The 17055-nt window shown below is 35.3% G+C and overlaps 1 pseudogene; it reads left to right on the forward strand.

Annotated features, from left to right (window-relative positions):
* LOC102831896 overlaps positions 1 to 14214 on the forward strand; it is a 94865-nt pseudogene extending 80651 nt beyond the window's left edge.
* The last annotated feature ends 2841 nt before the right edge of the window (positions 14215 to 17055 follow it).

Raw genomic sequence — 17055 nt, forward strand, 5'->3', positions numbered from 1 at the left:
AGGAATGGACAACTTAGACTTTGGCTACCTAAAATGAGGGGTCTATAAAGGAACAGTGGCTGGCTTACAAGTTTTCAAAAGGGAGTTTAGTTCAAGAGTGCGAGAGAAGGCAGAATCCCCACTGAATAGTTTTCATCTTGTCTAGCCAGGTCTGGTAATAGGCGATAGGGATAAGATTCTTATGAGTCAAATGAGTACTTATTTTCTTGACTAATTGAAATTGTCACAACTGTAAAAGTAGAAGTTTGGCAACATAAAAGGGAGAGTAGTTAATCTTACATTCCAGGAACAGAGATCCCTAGCACTATCAAAGGAGAAGAGCATAAGCAGAATGTGGGACCCTATCCAGAGAAACAGGGACACCAGAGATGGAGACAAAGAAGATGATATCAAGAGAGAGAGCAGCTGAGGACTTTAGACTCATGGAAAGAGAAAGGCTGTTATGCTGGTAGCCAGTAGGCAGTCTTCCAGAATGTGTTCTTGGGTTTTTCAATGATTATATATTCCTGAGTGTTTGGGGGTACATCAAAAATAAAAATAACCCAGAGGGAATAGAAGTAAAACTGTTGAATGGTGATGCATGAAGGGGATTGTAATTATTGCTATGATACGAAATATGACAGGATACGTGCAAAACTGATGTTCTCCCACATAAACTGTCACTCAATGCACAAGTTCTAAAAAAAATAGTAATAATTTTCCAGTTTTTGTAGCATATCTCCAACCTACTCACTAAAATAATTATATTTATTTACACCATCTATATTAATATGGAATCGTTGTGTGACGCTCTAAGACAAGCACTGGGCCATGATATCAGTTTTAGCCACAAGGTCGGCAGTTCAAAACTCACCAGCTACTCCTCAAAAATCTTCTACAAGGTCACTATGAGTCAGAAGTGACTCAATGGCATTTAAAACAACAACAGCAAACAAACATTAATATATGAACTTCAGAATTTCAGCATATACCGTTAAGCAAAAACATTGCTATTGGTTTATATTTTTCTCAGGTTAATGAGAGTTACATTTTTTTGTATCTTGTTTTTAGAAACTGGCTAAGTATATTTTCCTACAGTTGATATTAGTTATAGCTCTTCTTCTTGTTATAGTTATTTTATGTCATTTGTCTAATTTATGAATTCTTCAATCATGTAACTTGAATCACAAATATATTCTTTATTTTCTACAAACATATTACTCTAATATAGTCTTTATGCAATATTAGTCATATCATTTGAATTAAGGAAATATTTCATTTACAAATAAATGAAACTATTGTTCATTTCCCTGAATTACTTTTTAAATTCAATAGAAGTTGTCCTTGGAAGTGGCGTCAAGTCGGTTTGGATTCATAATCACTCTGTACAGGTTTTTTGAGGAGTGGCTCATGGGTTTGAACTATCAATCTTACAGCTAGCAGTCCAGAGCTTATCCTATAATGTCCCATCATAACTTACAATACAAATAAAATCATATAAAACATTAACTTTAGAAAGGCAGGTATACCTTCCTTCAAATTAAAAGTCGACTCTGGGCTTCCTGGTAGTATTCTACCCACGTTTGATTCCAATGGACCATTATGACATATGGGACTCATCAGGACCAAGAGCTACTACCATCTAGTCCCCACATCTAAAAAGAGCTCAGACTTTATTTTTTAAAACATTAATGTGATGCTGTGGATTCATGTGCCAGACTACAAAGCCATTTGAACCTTAAGGTCAGTGGTTCAAGCTCCTCAGAAACCCTATGCAGGTTCGCTATGGGTAGGAATCAACTCGACAGAACTCAACATTAGGACCAAGAGCTACCATCAAGTTCTCACATCTAATAACAGCGCAGACTTTTTGTTGTTTTTAGCAACTTTAAACAACGTACTTATCTGTATGTTGTTGTTGTTAAGTGCCATCAGTATCATGTAAAGAAAAATGAGGATTCTAGCTGAACACTCCATGTGGAGACTGGAAATGGCTGGTTACAATTTGAAATGATTCCAACTCATGTGCAGAGCAGAGCAACTCCATGAAGACTTTGTGGGATTGCAACTTTTCAGAACCAGATCATCAGCCCTGTGTCTGCAGCTCCTTGAGAAGGATTGAAACCACGAACCTGTGGCTCATAGTTAGAACTGAAATGTTTCACCACTCAGACACTCTTGGTTGGAGAAGGGGAGACTATTGGTCTTTGAGGAATGAAATATATTAATAGGCAATTGTAAATTAAGATTAGAAAGGCTTTTTTTTTTTTTTTTTTCTATTTCTGTAAGTTTTTCCAAACTGATGTATTTGTCCTTATGTGCCTTCAATGGATCATTTCTCCACACTCTATCAGTGGCCAGAATGAAGGCCTCCTACTGAATTTAGAAAGGAATCCCAAGGACACTCACTCACAGTAGGGTTGAATGTTTTGTTTGCTTGCTTGTTTGTTTTTCACATCATCTTATGTATTTGCTATGCTTAGTAGTCCATCAGTCTGTACATGAACATCCTTATACATTCTGTTCTGGAAACCTCTTGATAACTTTTTCCTCTAGTGGTACTGTACCTACAACAGCTAACTGAAAATACAGTGTTTTATTACAATTACAACTGACTCTAGAAACTACCATTCTTTGTCCCTGTTTTCTTCAAATTTTATTTTTCTTAACAAATGAACCCCTGCCCAATGTTCTGCATCATATTTCATCCCATCCTAATTGAATTCAGTATGTTCAAGCTTATCAACAATTTTGATGGACTTTTAATAGATCTTTTCTGATACTTTCAAGATCACTCAAGAGATATATAATTCTTTAATGATTATCACTATGACTACAATTGTCTTCATGCCTAGAAATCAGACCTGCTAGGTCATATTCTATAATAAGCTTTATTTTCTCAACTCTTCAACCATAAATCTTTATGCCGATGGACATGTAACAATGTCACACTGCCCAAGCTTTAATCAATCCATTCCATGGTTAGTAATAGATGGATGGTGAAGTTTAATGGTAACCTTTATTCTTCCAATAAGTGATGAATAAAATGGTGACAGGCCTCAGAGAGCATAAAGCTGTGTTTTCCTGATCTATTGAATTTTTCCATGCATTAAACTGAAATTTAAGCTTTCTGCACTATTAATACAAAGCTTTAAAAAGAAATAAAAGTAATACCATTATTAAACCACAAACATACACATGTAAACATACAGAAATAGAGAACTTTCAAGCTATTCACTCTAATGTTGGTGTTTCAACATATGCATAGGAAACTCTTTTGAACACATCTAGCAAATCAATTCTATCCAACTGTGAAAATGGTTTATTACTACACAAATCTTCTTAATAGTGTAGACTCTGCTCTGTACATTGAACCCAATGTCAAATTCTGAAGTTTTATTCTTGTCTGTATTACATGTTTTTGTAACTTGTGGGGGGGTTAATGATTGTTCTCATATTATTTGGAAAATATGATTTTGCAATTTGACAAATAATTACAAATTTTCTTTTTTGATATCCTTAAATGCTAAATATATCTGAGTTACATGGTTTTCATCTGTTAATGTCTGTAGTAATACACATCTTGTATATTTGTCACATAGTATAAGATATGAGATTAAGAGACTGACACAAAATAGGTATTTAGCAGTTGGAAACTTTAATAACATACCCATAACAATAACATAAAAATTTTTAAACAGAAAAATATCTCAAATGAAGTAGATTATTACATAAAGCATATAGTTGTGATTGCTTAGACTAATATGTTGAAATGTTTAAACATAAAACTTGTCATCTTTAAATCTGAGACTTTTTTCTAACAAAATATCATTATTGTACATTGTAAGTTTATTCTTGTTTCTAAAATAAAATTCTTTGTATCTTCCAATGTTAGCTTTGGAATAAAATATGACATTACTTTATTTAAATTATAATCAAGGATGCTATCTTTTGATAGTCCCAGGAGGGATGTCTGTGGTTCTATTGAACAGACATCAAAACTATCAGTACATTGGATCAACTTAGGCGGATCTCATCTTTTTTTTTTTTTTAACCCCTGGAATTTTTACCCACTTGGTGCAGTAACTTAAGCACTGGGATGCTAACTGAAAGTTTTAATCCACCAGCAGCTCCATGGGAGAAAGTCAAAGTAATCTGTTTGTATTTAAGTTTGCTACCTTAACATCTCTGTCCTATAGCATCACTATGAATGGGACTCAATGCCATGACAGTAGGTAGTCATTATTCCCTAGCAACAGATTACAAACAATTTACATTCTACAATGTCAACAGTCACTGTTGGATGTTTTAAAAATAGTATCAACCTGTAATGTGTTTTTGTTTTCATAGTGAATGTCCTTTCCTGGAGAAACTAAAATGCACTTAAATGTGCTTCGCAGCCATTCTATATGCTAACATATATTAAACAAAACTTTTTACAAGAGCATAATGTGTTGCTTATGATTTTTTTTAAAGTAAAAATGTTCACACTTAAATAAAATACGTTTTATTATATAAATATTTGAAAAATATTGTTTAGCCAAAGAATATAATAACCATTCATTCATGGTAAGATTTAGATAAACATTAATGTACATTTTGATAATTTTGTTTAATAAAGGTTTCTATGAACTTTTAGGAGTATCATTAAACTTGCTCTTATATATTGTTTGAAATTTTTGTTACATTATTGAAATTCCACATCCCATTATAGCCCATACAAATTTTTTTAAATTTCTGTTAATAGAACGACTTTACATGACCAAATCCTTTCCATTGTTTATTTTTGTTTAGATCTTTCTATTTTGTTAATGAGTTCTTTTACAATAATTTAATGTTTATGTAATTCTAGTTTTGAGCATTTATGCAAACAGTGTATCATATATAAGTGCTATGAAATGAAGCATTTCAAAAAATCGTTATACATATTACCAGTTGGCACCAGATATAGTTATGTTTTCAATTTGATTTCTATGTATTTCATCTGATGAGGTCTATGTATAGTCATCTTTTATGCTGTTTTAAAAAGGTATTTGCAATGAAGAAATCATTGATCTTACAAAATTCTGTCATGTGATCTCCATTATAGTTTCTATCACTAAGGCTGTATTTTCCAACTACTGATCCTTCCTCTTGGTTTCCAGACTTTGCTTTCCAATCACCAATACTTATCAGTTTGATCCATTTCAGATGGGAGAATTTGGTAGAATTCTTCAATTTCATCATTATTGGCTTTGGTGGTTGCTGTTTAAATTTGAAAAAATAGTTGTCTTCCTTGTAGGCATATAGTTGGTATCCTATCACAACAGCATGGAACTTCAAGGTAAATTGTGAAATGTTCTTTGTGATGATGGATGTGGTGGCATTCCATTTTAATTATTAATTCCAGCCATAGTAAACCATATGATTTTCAGATTCAAAATTGCCAATTTTAGTCCATTTCAGTCACTAATACTTAGGATACCGATATTCATGCGTTTTGTTTCATTTTTGACAACTTCCAATTTTACTAGATATGTACTTTGTACATTCCAATTTTACTAGAATGTACTTTGTACATTCCATACTTTGATTATTAATGGATTAGTAAAGCCAATGCTCCTCATTTTAAGTTGTGTCCCATCAGCAAATGAAGATTGTTGTTGTTAAGCGCCGTTGAGTTGATTCTTACCCATAGCGACCCTGTATAGGGTTTCCAAGGAGCAGCTGGTGAGCTTGAACCACTGACATTGCAGTTCAAATGACTTTGCAGTCTGACGCATTAGCCCACAGTGCTACACTAAGACTCCCATCAGCAAATGAAGGCACCAAATGCTTTACTCCATTTGTGTCATCACATCAACTGTACTTTGAGGAGGCAGTTCTGTCCCAGTTGCATTTTGAGCGCCTTCCAGCCTGAGAGGCTCATCTTCTGGCACTATAGCTGACAATATTCGGGTGCTGTTAATAATGTTTGCACCTTCAGGCACTATGTCTGACAACTACTGCTCTTCCTAAGGCATTTAGTGGCTAAATAGTCAGAAGAAGTCTGCCTCTCCTTCTTAGTCTGTTTCTATTCTGCAAGCTCAGCTCAAATCCATCAAGCATGGGTGAACCTGCTGGTGTTTAAAGTATCAGTGGCATAGCTTCCAACATCACAACAGCATACAAGTCACCACAGTTAAGACAAACTGACAGACTAGTGGTGCAAATTCAAGCTGAAGCAGAAGAAATTAAAACAAGCCCAAGAGAGCCAGAGTATGACCTACAATATATCCCACCAGAATTTAGAGACCATGTCAAGAAGATATTTGATGCATAAGACAACAATCACCAAAGAAAAGAAAAATTATGGGATGACATAAAGATACCATACAGCACAAAAGTCAAAGTTCACTAAAAAATAGGAGAGAAAGAAAAGACTAAAATGGATGTCTGAAGAGACTCTGAAACTTGCACTCCAGCAATAGGATGCTAAAGTGATGGAGAAAATGAGAAAGTGAAAGAACTGAATAGACATTTTCAAAGGGCAATTGGAAAAGACAAAATCATGTATTATAATGAAATGAGTTAAAATCTAGACTTACAAAACCAAAAGGGAAGAACACACTCAGCATTTCTCAAGTTGAAAAAACTTGAAAAAAAAATTTCAAACCTTGAATTGAAATATTGCAGGATTCTGAAGAGAAAATACTGAATGATGGAGAAAGCATCAAAAGAAGGTGGAAAGAATGCACAGAATTACCAAGAGGAAATGGTTAATATTCAACCATTTCAAGAAGTAGCATATAATCAAGAGCCAATGGTAGTAAAGGAAGAAGTTCAAGGAACACTGGAGGCATTGGCAAAGAACAAGTCTCTGGGAAGGGATAGAATACAAGCTGATATCTTTCAAACTGATGAAGTACTGGAGGCACTCACTCACCTATGCCAAAAAGTTTGGAAGGCAGCTAGCTGGCCAACTGACTGGAAGAGATCCATATGTGTGCTTATTCTAAATAAACATGCACCTAACCCAAGCCATGGTATTATTTTCAATGACCTCATATGCATGCGAAAGCTGGACAGTGGATAAAGAAGACCGTAGAAGAATTGATGCTTCTGAGTCATGGTTTTGGAGAAGAATATTGAAAGTGCCATGGGCTGCCAAAAGAACCAAAAGATCCATTTTGGAAGAAGTGTAGCCAGAGTGCTCCTTGGAGGCCAAGATGGCCAAACTGCATCTCTCATACTTTAGACATTTTGTCAGGATAGACCAGTCACTGGAGAAGGATATCATGCTTAGTAAGGTGGAGGGTCAGAGAAAAAGAGGAAGACCCCCAACAAGAGGGGTTGGCCAAGTGGCAGCATCGATGGACTCAAGCATGGTAACAGTAGTGAGGTTGGCCCAGGATCAGACAGTGTTCTGCTGTGCATAAGGTTTCTATGAGTTGGTACCGACTCAATGGCACCTAACAACAACAAATACAAAGGGAATGAAGATACTGGATAGTATCATTAATACTACATGTAATTAAAATTTTTCTAAAGATATTTTTTAAATACTATAAGAATACACCAAAAAAAGGTTCATGCCGGATTCAGTTGAGGGAGGAGAACAAGGGATATCATTGGTGATATCAGATGAATCTTGACTGAAATCAATACCAAAAAAGATGTTTACCTGTGCTTCATTGACTGTGCAATTGCTTTGACTCTGTGGATCATGACAAGCTATGGGTAACATTGTGAAGAATGAGTATTCCAGAACATATAATTGAGCTCATGAAGAACTTGTGCATAGACAAAGGGGCATTCATTTGAGCATCGCAAAGGGAGACTGAATGGTTTAAAATCATGAAAGGTATGTGTCAGGGTTGTAGCCTTCCATGATACTTTTTCAATCTGTATGCAGGACAAATAATTCAAGAAACTGGTGTATATGAATAAGAGTGTGGCTGCAGCATTGGATGAAGACTAATTACCAACATACACTATGAGATGATAGTACCTTGCTTACTGAAAAGTGAAGAAGATTTAGAATACTTACTGATTAAGATCAAAGACCACAGCCTTCAGTATGGGTTGCACCTCAATGTAAAGAAAACAAAAGTCATTACCACTGGACCAATAAATAACATCATATTTAATGGAGAACACATTGAAGGTGTCAAAGACTTTTGCTTGGATCCACTGTCAACACTTCAAGGAAGCAGGGGAATAGACAAATCTTTGCAATAGACAAATCTGTTGCATAAGATTTCTTTAAAATGCTCAAGAGCTAAGATGTCACAGTGAGGAATAAAGTGTGCCTGTCCAAGTAATGGTATTTTCAGTAGCTTCATATGCATATGAAAGTCGGATAATGAACAAGGAAGACCATAGAAGAATTGATGCGTTTGAGTTATTGTGGTAGAGAACTGTATTAAAAGTACCAAGGCCTGCCAGAAGAACAAACAAACCTGTGCTGGTAGAAGTACAGACACAATGCTCCTTAGAAGCAAGGATGGCCAGATTTTGTTTCTTATATTTTGAATATATTATCATTAGGAGCCATTTCCTGGAGAAGAACATCATGATTGGAAAAGTGGAACATCTCTGAAAAAGAGGAAGACTCCCAATGAGATGTACTGACACAATGGCAGTAGCAAAGAACTCAAGAGTTGCAATGATTGTGAGGATGGCACAGGACCAGGCAGTGTTTCATTCTGATGTGCTTTGCATCGCTGTTAGTTGGAACTGACTGGAAGGCATCTTAACAACAACAATAACAATAACACATGAGTTATTCTCAGTGATTTTAATTCTACTAATTTTTTACAGTCAGTGTCCATAACCCTGACATAGTTCAACTGCTACCTATACATATTTTAAAAAAGAAACCCTACACACCTCTGCACAAAACATTTCTTACTGATTATTTCTAGAATTAGAATTAGAGATAGACAATACTGTCATTTTTGAATCTGCTACAGATTTGGCTTATATATATGTTGTTGTTGCTGTTAAGTGCAGTTGAGTTGATTCCAATTCATAGCAACCATGTACAGGATTCCCAAGGAATGAATGTTGGGTTTGGAGGAGTGATCTTGCAGTTAGCACTCCAGTACTTATCCTATAGTCCCACCAGGACACCATTTAAGTATATAGTAACATAATCTAATTCTCTGAAAACATATAGAAATGAAAATGTGTTACTGTGGCATGAACTGCATTGCTTCCCCTAATTAAAGAACCCCAATTTTCTCTGGAAATTTAGGAGTAGCCATTTGTCACAATTCTGGATGACACATTTTAAGAAAAATTGTTTGAAAAATCTAGTGCAAAAGCTAGTTAGACTGCTTCTGAGTTCACTGACATGCCTCCTTTTGCATTTGCCCTCTTCCTTCTTCCTGTATGAATTATGGATGTGGCAGTACTATTTCTATGAACCATCTAAAAGATAAAAGAACTTCAGATTAGAAGTGGAACCTCTGGGGCATTGTGCAGCCAATATGACTTCTCCTGCTGAGTTCTTTTATGTTGAGAAAGAGAAAAGAAAAAGCATATTTAAGGTTTTAGGTTTTATTTGGGTTTTCTGTTATATGAGTTGAAACAAATTATTTTTAATGTAAAACATTTATGGAAGAAGATACTTGAGGTTGTAGAATCCCTTAAGAAATTGTGAATTGTTTTCTGGCAAGTAAGGTGACTCACTTGATGACATTGTAATCAAGAACAATGGCAGAAGTTGAGATGTGAGAACATTGTGTGGCCTTTGAGAATTTTCACAGATCATATTTCCTCCCATGCATTCCAAGAAGGATTTAGTGGACAGATTTCATAAATGCTTACCGGAAAGGAAATGTTATGAGAGTATCACAACACTGTATCTTTGCCTGATAAGCACAAGTAGCACTAATACATTTCATAATTACAATTATCTTTGTTTATAACTCTATTCTAGTAAATTCACCACATTCAATCCATGTGTCGTGTTAAAAGAAACCATCTTAAATAATGTTGTTAAAGAAGTGTGTGAATGGAATAAAGACCTGTATTCAGAAATTTAAGCCAGTAGTCTAATTGTTGTTGTTGTTAAGTGCCTTCAAGTCAGTTCAAACTCAGGGTTTCCAAGGAACAACTGGTGAGTTTGAACCACTGACCTTGTAGTTAGCAGTCCAGTGCTTATCCTACAAGACTACATCAGGACTCCAAATAGTCTAATCATGTTGTTTGTTGTTAAGTGCTATTAAGTCAGTTCTGACTCATACCAACCGTATATGGGGTTTTTGAAGAACAGCTAGTGTGTTCGAACTGCCAATCTTGAGATTAGTCCTCCAGGGCTTAACCTATGTCACCACACTAGAACTTCAAATAACCTAATAGAGTCTACTAAATATGTAATTGTATCATTGGATTTTGTGTTTCCTTTGGAAATGTTCGCAATGTTGTGAACAGACCACCAATTTTCAATATGGTTTCATATTATAATCATATAAAGTAAAGGAAATATAGATTGAAAAATTTATGGTTTTCAACAACAAATCATATAAAGGCTATACAGAATGAAAAATATATAGTTATTGAGTGTCTGCCATGCAAAAGAATGTGAGAGCAGCTTTGGAATTTGTTTTCATATATGCCACAATGTACTTCATAATGTGTGTGGTACTATGTCCAGTAATTAATGCATGAAACTAAGAAGCTTGTCCAAGTTCTACCAGCTAATTAATGAGTAGATGACATGGTCTAGGCTTTACAGGGAATTCAAGCTTCCTTTATTTTTTGCTTAAGCTCCCTGAATTTCTTTAATTGAAGGAGTCAAATCCCAAAGCAAGATGCCCATTGCTAAAGAGGAGGGATGTCATAAAATTTGAAGACAGTGATGGTGTGTAGGTATCTAAAGGTGAGAATTTAAACAAGTGCAAGTTCTACTATATGTGTTCTCAACAATAACAACATAATAAAATATTTTTAGAACCCCACCCCCCAAATATTTTTAAATTGCATGCATTGCATGCAGTTCTTTCTTTCTCCCTCACTCACTCAGTCAATGTGTGGCGCCCCCTATACAGAGGGATAAGAGAAGACTTAATATTTATTACAACCTCTCTTTCTACTTTTTCTCATTTATATACACACAAACACATAAACAAACCTCAAGATTCAAACAAACAACTGTTTTAACAACCACCACCACCAAAACAACAACCACAACAAACACCAAAAATTATCCCATGCACAGAAGTAGCTGTTCCCAGATTCTTTCCTGGATTTGACAATACCTTGAATCTGCATCCTAGGACATCTAGCATAAAGACAGTATGACTAAAATGACCTCTCTCTTTCTCCTCTCCTCTCTCTGTTCTTTCTGTTTTTCTTTCTAAGCCATCTGGATGTTTTCCTATTTACAAGGACCAGGTTAAAGGGGATAATGAAATTGAATGCAACTTAGCTGACTAGCTTTCACTATTAGATCTTGGGGCCAAAGTCTAAGAAAATGAAACAGTCTCACATAATAATAGAGGAATGCCTTGATTTTCTTGCTGTGTGTAAATATTCTCTTCACAATCTATGGAGTAAAATGTTTGATCAGGGGCAGTAATTGTTTAAAAACCATTGTTCTAGAATTAGATAGTAATTGTGGTAGCAATGATAGTGACAATATAAAATACAGATAATCACTACCATTTATTGAGGCAATTATCTTGAAAGCTTAATACAAAGAATTCCAGTTAATTTTTAAAACAAACCAGAATGCATTGTTAGTGATCATCGTTTTTTAAATGAATAAATTGAAATTAAGAAAGATTAAGGTATTTCCCTAAGTCTCGCACCAAATACAGTGTTATTGTTGTTAGGTACCATCAAGTCAGTATTGATTCATAGCGACTCTATGCACAAAAGGAACACAAGTGTTGCCATGCTTGAGCCCATTGATGCTGACACTTTGCAATCCATCTTGCTGGGGAATCTTCCTCTTTTTCTCTGAGCTTACCAAACATGATATCCTTCTCCAGTGAGTGGTCCTTCCTGACAATATGTCTGAAGTATGAGAGATGAAGTTTGGCCATCCTGGCCCCCAAGGAGCACTCTGGCTGCACATATTCCAACCTAGATCTGTTGGTTCTTTTGGCAGCCCATGGCACTTTCAATATTCTATTCCAACACCATAACGCAAATGCATCAATTCTTCTACAATCTTCCTTATTCACTGTCCAGTTTTCACATGCATATGAGGTTATTGAAAATAACACGGCTTGGGTCAGGCGCACCTTAGTCCTCAAGTTGTCATCTTTGCTCTTCAACACTTTAAGAAGTTCTCGTGCAGGAGATTTGCCTGATGCAATACGTCGTTTGACTTCTTGACTGCTGCTTCTATGAGTGGTGCTTGTTGATCCAAGAAAAAATGAAGTTCTTGACAACTTCAATCTTTTCTCTATTGATAAGAAAGTTGTTTATTGGTCCAGTGCTGAGGATTTTTGTTTTCTTGACACTGAGATGCAATCCATACCGAAGGCTGTGTTCTTTGATCTTCATCAGTAAATGTTTCAAATCCTCTTCACTTTCAGCCAGCAAGGTTGTATCATCTGCATATCGCAGGTTGTTCATGAGTCTTCCTCCAATCCTGATGCCACTTTTTTTGCATATAACCCAGCGTCTCGGATTATATGTTTAGATACAGGTTGATTCCTACATTATTCCTAGGTCTGCCTGACTCCAGTGCCCACATTCTTAATATACTGCTCCTTAATATACTTTATTGAGAACTTGTACAAAACGACTTGCTAAGATGCATGTATAGTCATTTTTAGGACAAATAATGGTGGAAGCATAGCACATACAAGTGTTAAATTAATTTTCAAAAAAAGCATTTGTAATTGAGCCTACCAGTGAATGGGAAGACAGTCTCTTTATAGATCAAATAACTATTTTTTTTCATTTCCCTTGAATTTTAGAGCAAGTATATGGTCTTATCAGTATAATTTCAGGTAAAATTTGTGCTTTTTTGTGCAATTCTGGGTAAAATATTACTTTAACATAAGTCTGTCAATTAGTAAGAATGTATGCCCTATCGTCTGAAGTCTTTATTCAAGTCTAATATCCTAAATTTTTGCACTGCAGGTTAACAGGCTTGCCTAGGATTTTGATATTGGTATGCCAACAGATAAGTGGGCCGAGAGTTAGAGAAAAATCAGAAATCTCTTTCAGAGTCTGCCACATGACAAAGTATGTGTCAATACAACTCTTTCAGCCTCATCAACTTCACACATAAAAAAAAAACCTGATAGGGCTGCTTTTGTCATTTTCCTCTCCACTATGAGGTAATTTCACTCAATTTTATGTCTTTGTTGCCAAAGTCTAATAAAATGTTTTACCAGCATATTGCTTCACTTTTTATTCTATGCTGTGCACATGATCAAATTATCATTTAATGCTGCAGCAATATTGCAAGAAATTTAGCTATTGCTGTTTCTTGTGATGAACAGAAGACCACGTTCACTATGGATCATTTTCCTCTTAAACTGTCTTGATTTCCTTACCAACTTAAATAATATGCATGCAGTGGCACTTTGCATGCTTAACCTGATAAATGCCTTCCAGAGTTAATTCCTGCTGCCCTTCACATTTTTTCCTCTTCAAGGATCAGTTTATTACATAAAAGACAAATTAAATAATCAAAAGTTTTATTATGACTTCCTCAAGGAATTGCAAAATATGGTATATTAGCAGCCTGCTTACATTTATAAAATAAAGCTAGAGAAGTACTTTTTAATGTGCACTGAGGTTGCAAAATTTCATACAAGTTTGGTCACTTTAGCCTGAGAGACCCATTCCATGAAAATTGAATAGAAATGACACACTATTGGACTTGAATGCCTAAATTTGGAAGTAGTTCATCAATTATGGATAAAAATAAGTTATAACTTAAAAATATGAACATATTTCTGAACAATCAGGGATTTCAAGAACTACGGCAATTTGTACAGCACCCTTTTAGATGCAAAAGAATGTATTTGACAAACAACAGGTTCTTTAAACCTGGCTTCAAACTCTCAACTTGAAGTCATGTTCAAGAGTTGATAAACTAGCATGTTTATAAGATGTGGAAGAATACTATGTGCATGGTTTATTGTATTTGTTTTTTCTATCTGCTTTCAAATTCTACTCAGTCATGTAATATTTATTAATTTTTTTCTTTATAGGTCCATGTTAGTCACTGCAGGGTCCGATATGCAGTACAGCATCTTTACTTTTCTGGGAAAAGTTGATTATGAAACTTACCACTTTTAACATAGTAATGTAAAAGAAAGAAAAAGAAATTGACAAAAAAGTGTTGCCTTCTTAATAAATGACAAGAAAGTATTAACTCTTATTGTATGCAAATCTATAGCTTATTCAGCTTTTTGTAAGTAGGAAACAAACAAAGAAACAAACAAGAATAAACTTAGCAAGCATTTGCTGAGTGCCTCTTGTCAAAGTTCAGGTAAATAAGACTATGACTAAGGAATCAATAGATTAAACACTGATTACCTGTGGCAGTGACAGAAGAAATGTCATTTCTGAAATGATTCTGCAAAACTCACAAACTTTCTGTTCTACCTGTTCAAGCAACTAAATTGTACTTCACTAATACACTATTAGAAATACCACACAGCAACCTTGCAGAGATCAAGATTACCCAGCCAGGGTCATAAAGAGGAAAAACACTTCACAAAATGACACTGGGAAATGTAGTTTGTCGTTTAAGGAAGGGGTCAGCACAGTATCTGGTCAAGGAAAGCTAGATTATAAAAGAAAACATAATCATCAAGATGAATGAAATGTCTGTTATTACAGAGTCTAAATCACTAGAGACTTGGCTGCAAATATGTCATTTACACCAAATACAAAGAGAGAAAATTAGCAGAGACAGAGGAAATTGAGATGGCCAAATTTCCAGTGAATCTTTATCAAGCCATTCATTCTGAATGAGAGTTCACCTTATCTATAGGATATTATGAAGTTTGTATTTCAATAAATTCAACTAGGACAATTTATCTTTCTGATACATAGATGAATTAATCAACCCTTTGATTTAGGTGTTCCTTGAAAAAGGTAAGTCTGAAACTAGAAGTGTATGATTTGAACACTATATATGTAATCTTAGTTTGGAAGCTAAAACAAAATTGGAATCTGAATTATTTGAAGAAAAGAACTAAATCTTTTCACACATAGACAGGAACTTTCATCAATAGATACAAATAAAAAGAATATATTTTACTAATTTTTGGTATGAATATTAAATATATGCTAATGTTAGTATTGAATCTAGGTGTGGTGCTGCAGGATAATGTACTGACTGCAAGGTGAGATTGAGCCCCAAGGTAAGAGGTTCAAACCCACCAGCTGCTCCTCAGAAACCCTATACAGTGTCTGCTATGGATCGGAACCAACTCGATGGGATGGCACTAACAACGTTAGTATGGAGTCCTGGTGTGGCACTGTAGGATAAGCACTGGACTGGTTACTACAATGTTAGCAGTGCGAACCTACCAGCTGCTCTTCAGAAACCATAAACCTGGTTGTTATGAGTCAGAACCAACTCCACAGCACTTGACAACAACGATAGTAAATTACATGTAAAGTGTACCAGCTCTTTTTAATAAAATGTTAATTGGTCCTTCAAGACTAATACCTTCAGAGAAAATGTCTTCTATGAACCAATTTTTTAAAAAGAAAGAAATGAAAAAAGGACACTTACATCAAGTCAACTCTAATTCACAGAGACACCATATGATGCGGAGTAGAACTGGACTCCATAGGGTTCCCAAAGACTTGCCCTTCCAGAAGCAGATTCCCTGGTCTCTATTCTGAGGTGCCTCTGGGTGGGTAAAAACATCCAGTCATTTTGTGGGTGGTTGAGCACTTAGCTGTTTCAGTCACTTATTTGAAGCTTTTTTTCCCCCCTCATTAACGGAATTTCAAATAGATTTTGTTGAATGCTTGTGTAAATGTAAACATTTTGATGATTTATTCTAGCTGAGGCATGATTTTGCCCTACATGAGACACAGTGTTGATAGCCACAACTAGGGAAAAGAGTGTTACTGCCACCCAGTGGGTACAGGCCACAGATTCGACTGAACATCTCACAGCAAAGAATTATCCAACCCAAAATATCGTGATGTCAAGGTTAAGAAACCTTAATTTAGCTACATAATCGAATTTCCCATTGGGTTCCCCAAACTGCTCAAGTCATAGATTTTCAACCGTTTCATCTAAATGTCATGAAATAATTGAAAGCTAAGTTGTTAATCATTTTCTTCTACTTGGATAAACAATGTACATCTATGAAAGCAGCAGTAAAAAAAAAAATCATTAAGAGTAAATGGCAGAGCATGGAATGGAAACATCCTCAATTACAGACCAAGAAAAATTTCAAAAGTCAACCATCAGCTGGAAAATTGATGCTTAAAGTTTTTTGAGATTCTCAAGGGCCAGTAAAAACATTAGTAAAAAGGTTCCACAATGAACAGTGCTCATTAAAGTGAGATGTTCATTGAAGAGCCAAAGCATAAACTTCCAATTATACGTAGAGAACTACTATGGAGGACATTGTGATCTTGCATAACAATGCACATCTACACACCTCTGTCCACACTGTTGACACTCTGCAAAAACTTTGTTTTGAGGTGTTAAACCATCCTCCCTATAGTTCTGATTATGCTCCATCAGATTGTTACCTGTTTGGTTCCCTGAAAGCAGTCCTTCGAGGACAAAGACTCACCTCTGAAGAAGAAGTGAAGACAAAGATGAATTCGTAGCTCATAGCTTAGTCTAAAACATTTTTAAATAAGGGAATAAGAAAGCTTGTTGCCAGATGGACAAAGTGTATTGAAAAGCAAGAAAAGTGTATATAAAAAAATGATATATTTGTCATTTCTAGAAATTGAATAAAATAAATGCTACAGCCAGAGTGTGGATAATTTTCAGCACACCCTCATAAATGTATATTGTTAAGTGTCTTGAAGTAGGTTTGATCTTATAGTGACTGTGTATAGGGTTTGATGTTGGTGGTTGGTGGTTGTGTGCCATGGAGTTTGTTCTGACTAATGGTGACCCTGTATAGGTTTCTGAGGCTGTGTAATCTCTAC

This window comes from Chrysochloris asiatica, unplaced genomic scaffold, assembly GCF_000296735.1.
Source record: "Chrysochloris asiatica unplaced genomic scaffold, ChrAsi1.0 scaffold00003, whole genome shotgun sequence".
NCBI classification, from domain to species: domain Eukaryota; kingdom Metazoa; phylum Chordata; class Mammalia; order Afrosoricida; family Chrysochloridae; genus Chrysochloris; species Chrysochloris asiatica.